The following is a 4,990-nucleotide window of genomic DNA, read 5'->3' on the forward strand; positions in this document are numbered from 1 at the left end:
GTATTCACATTGAATACAAGTATATTTGATGCTGTTTACATATAGAACTAAAAACTCATGGTATAACAGTGTATTCACATTGAATACAAGTATATTTGATGCTGTTTACATATAGAACTAAAAACTCATGGTATAACAGTGCATTCACATTGAATACAAGTATATTTGATGCTGTTTATATATAGAAGTAAAAACTCATGGTATAACATTGTATTCACATTGAATACAAGTGTATTTGATGCTGTTTACATATAGAACTAAAAACTCATGGTATAACAGTGTATTCACATTGAATACATGTATATTTCATGCAGTTTACATATAGAAGTAAAAACTCATGGTATAACAGTGTATTCACATTGAATACAAGTATATTTGATGCTGTTTACATATAGAACTAAAAACTCATGGTATAACAGTGTATTCACATTGAATACAAGTATATTCCATGCAGTTTACATATAGAAGTAAAAACTCATGGTATAACAGTGTATTCACATTGAATACAAGTATATTTGATGCTGTTTAAATATAGAACTAAAAACTCATGGTATAACAGTGTATTCACATTGAATACATGTATATTCCATGCAGTTTACATATAGAAGTAAAAACTCATGGTATAACAGTGTATTCACATTGAATACAAGTATATTCCATGCAGTTTACATATAGAAGTAAAAACTGATGGTATAACAGTGTATTCACATTGAATACAAGTATATTTGATGCTGTTTACATATAGAAGTAAAAACTCATGGTATAACAGTGTATTCACATTGAATACAAGTATATTTGATGCTGTTTACATATAGAAGTAAAAACTCATGGTATAACAGTGTATTCACATTGAATACAAGTATATTTGATGCTGTTTAAATATAGAAGTAAAAATTCATGGTATAACAGTGTATTCACATTGAATACAAGTATATTCCATGCAGTTTACATATAGAAGTAAAAACTCATGGTATAACAGTGTATTCACATTGAATACAAGTATATTTGATGCTGTTTACATATAGAACTAAAAACTCATGGTATAACAGTGTATTCACATTGAATACAAGTATATTCCATGCAGTTTACATATAGAAGTTATAACTCATGGTATAACAGTGTATTCACATTGAATACAAGTATATTTGATGCTGTTTACATATAGAACTAAAAACTCATGGTATAACAGTGTATTCACATCAGGGTTGGACCACCGCGGTTAAAATCTACCGCGGTACTACCGCGCGGTAGCGGTAGTACCGCAATCTTTTACCGCGATATGCTTAAAATTTTCACAATTACCGCACTACCGCATGTCATGTATACTACCGCACGGTAGCGGTAGATAAACGCCATCTATCAGCCAGAAAATGAACTATATTTCATTAAAAAATAGATGGCAGCACGCCATTTCCTCAGCCCCTAACGCTTGATGTTCATCTATAAAGTTTGTAATTCTCAATAAAGTTACTGAAAAACGTTTGATTTAACAGATTTAGTCTTTTATCATCATGGGGTAAGTCAAACTTGTCAATTTTATTATTATTGAGTGTAATGCAAGCATCCAAACTTTATTTTAGTCGAGGGAATCGATCCCAGCAAAACAAACGAGGTAAACGCAGTGCACCTGTCAGGAATGAAAATAGTGTTTTGTTACATCAATCAGGTAGTTTAGTAGTTGCAAGTTCTGACTTTACCTATGTAACTGTATTTGAAAAAATTTTTCATTCACAACAAGTTAATCCACCTGATGCAGCACAAATTGATGATGTTGCTGTCGCAGAACCTGCCACTGCGAAGGAAGCTTCAGTACCAGCTTCTACCAGCACTCAATCTGTTCAGCGTGGGCAAACAGTTCATTCAGGTAATACTCCCAAACCTAATCTTTCATATCCTATTATTCATCTTTTTTATTTTAGATACTGAGGTGATGGGCCTTAATGAGTTGGACACTTCTCGTGATGACAGCAATCTATCTTCTTCAAGTCCCAGCAGAGATCGAGAGAGTGACACAAGGAATCCTGAAGATGCTACTAGTGTCCAATCTTTGAAAGGTATATAAAGAATAAATCTAGTCATGTTTCTGTAGATTACTTATTATGGGTTTTGTAGAATCTGATGACATCAAAAGGCTTTCCTACCCACCATCCTTCTTCAAGTTTATTGAGCCCTCGGCGAAAAATGGAAGCTCTCCTGTACGCTTGTCAAGTGAAAGATTGTCCCAGAATGGGAAAGACTCTATCGGCGATAAACAACTCTAGAGGAAACTTGCGGGCTCACATCAAAGTATGACGTACTTGGTATGACAACTTGTTGAAGATGGTCGATTTTATGCCTTTTTTGGTCTTTAGACGGTTCATAAGGAACAGCTGGAAAAGTTTAACACACTTTGTAAAGAAATTGATGCTACTAAGTTGATGGGCGTCCAACCTCTTAGGGACCATTCGGATAAAAAGATCGAGACAGATCGTAAGCCAGCCTTCGTGCAGCAGGTCTTGTCTTTTCAAGGGTACCAAAAACTTGTCACACAGAAAAACCTGGATGAATTCATTCCGGTAATTGTTACTGGCATAAGAGAAAGATTGTTGGTAAACTTCATCTATTATCCTTTTACAGGAATACCTTTGTGACGCGGTTCTACCAGTCTATCACACAGAGACAGAAGCCTTCCGGACTTACACCCGTAAATTGCAACCTCGTCTTAAAGTCAGGAACCGTGCATTCTACCGAAAGCAGATCGCCAGTATGTATATAAAGAAGAGAGCTGCTCTTATGAACCAGTTGCGAGGCGCATTGTGGATTTGTACAACTGCCGATGGATGGACTTCTAGGCGGCGGGCGTTCATCGGCATCACTGCCCACTGGATCGCTCCAAACCTGAAAAGGCGTTCCGTATGCCTTGCCGTAAGACGCGTCATAGGAAAGTGTGATTTTGAAATTATTGCCAAGCTCCTAGAAGGTGTGTACGAAGAATACGACATCCTTCACAAATTGACGGCAACGGTGACGGACAACGGAAGCAATTTTGTGAAAGCATTTCGTCTCTATGGATCCTCGTCTCTCCACTCCACCATCGAGAGATCCACTTCGACTCAAAATCAAAATGCGCCTCTAAGGGCAGCTTCATTGGACGTTTTGAACGCGTCCACCTCTAGGACGACTCTGCAGCCAGTAAATGTCAGGTCAAACAGGATGGTACTAGACTAGCAATCAGTTTCTTACAATGTCGGTACTGAATTCTTTTTTTTAATTTCAAGGTGACCGGAGAAGACAACATCGCCGCTCTTCTAGAAGATGAGCTTTCTGATTTTGAAGAGACCGATGATGAGATCGATTCGTTATCTGATCATGACCATGATAAGGAAAAGGAGGATCAAGGAGAATCTGCAAGTCCTGCAACGGAGCAAGAGAGTGAATCCGAAATTCAAGAAAATACTGATGCTGACATGAATCCAATTTCCTTAACGGCAATCCTAAATAGTGGTATTGACGCAACCAACATTTACATCCTACCACCTCATCGTCGGTGTGCATGCCACACATTAAACCTGATTTGCAAGTGTGACATCTATAAGGATCTAGAACCGGCTCTCAAGAACCTAATGGAGGCAACCGATAAGAAACTGACTGCTATCTGGAATAAGCAAAATCGAAGCTCTAAGGCTTCTGACACGATCATAGAGAGCCTTGGGATGCTCTTTATCATTCATAATGAAACTCGTTGGAATTCTTATTTCAATGCCATGCAACGAGCCAAATACTTCGTCACAAAGAAAAGGACCGAACTTAAAGCACTTTTTGAACAATTCGGGATTGCGTATTTCCGCCCAGCCGAAGAGGAATTCATTCGTGAATACGTCAAAGTGATGGAGCCTATATCAGAAGCATTGAATGTTCTTCAAGCAGACGTCAACATCTCTATCGGTTATTTACTTCCTACGCTTACCATCCTTCTCAATAAGATGGAAAACCTGAAGGAGAAAGGCGGCATCAAGCACTGCAAACCTCTCCTAAACACAATGATCGAATCAGTAAAGCGAAGATTTGCTGAAAGTTTGGCTTGACGCAGAGTTGCACATCGCCGCCATGGTACATCCTCTCTTCAAGGCAAAATGGATGCCGGAAGGCGAGGAGCGTGATGCTAAAGTCCAAGGTCTTGTAGACGTCTTTCGATCCTTCAAGAACGACCAAGTTGACTTGGAAAATAGGTATCTATACAGTTACACTAATTCCATGATGTAGTGCTGTGTTTGTTAACTTCTTGCTTTAATTTTCATTTTACTAGGAAGCAGTCTTATTCAGCGGCCGATGGTATTCAAAGCGAGGATTCGGACTACAGCCCGCAGAGAAAGAAGACCAAGAAAGATTTCTTCAAATCAATTTTGACAAACACAGTACCAGCGGAATCCAACGAGGTTGATTTGTTCCTTGCCGACCAGTCTACAAAGATAAGCAGCCTGAACAAATACCCAACCATTAAGGCCATATTTATCAAGTACAATGCTGCATTTCCTTCCTCGGCCTCTGTCGAGCGCTTATTCAGCGTTGCAGGAAGGATTTTTACCCCACTAAGGGGTCGTTTGTCAGACAAAAACTTTGAACGCATGTTATTATTAAAAGTAAACAAGTTCATTGATTCATAAACTAATTCTTTCAATCTGAAATACAAGACAATAAGGCAAACTAAATGAAACCTAAATGCTTGTGATTTTATTTTGTCTTAGCTATCCGCGCTACCGCAAACGACCACCGCAACCGCGGTAGGCTGTCAGACTACCGCGGTAGTAACGTACCGCGGTAGAAAATTGAAATCTTGCGGTTACAGCTACCGGGTAGCGGTAAATTTTTTTACTACCGCGTCCAACCCTGATTCACATTGAATACAAGTATATTCCATGCAGTGTACATATAGAAGTAAAAACTCATGGTATAACAGTGTATTCACATTGAATACAAGTATATTCCATGCAGTTTACATATAGAAGTAAAA

At 38.4% G+C, this 4,990-nt stretch overlaps 1 pseudogene; it reads left to right on the forward strand.

The window, feature by feature from the left end:
• Window positions 1–1,406: 1,406 nt before the first annotated feature.
• On the forward strand, window positions 1,407–4,550 carry LOC123468092 (annotated as a pseudogene).
• The last annotated feature ends 440 nt before the right edge of the window (window positions 4,551–4,990 follow it).

This window comes from Daphnia magna, unplaced genomic scaffold (assembly GCF_020631705.1).
Source record: "Daphnia magna isolate NIES unplaced genomic scaffold, ASM2063170v1.1 Dm_contigs284, whole genome shotgun sequence".
Lineage (NCBI taxonomy): Eukaryota > Metazoa > Arthropoda > Branchiopoda > Diplostraca > Daphniidae > Daphnia > Daphnia magna.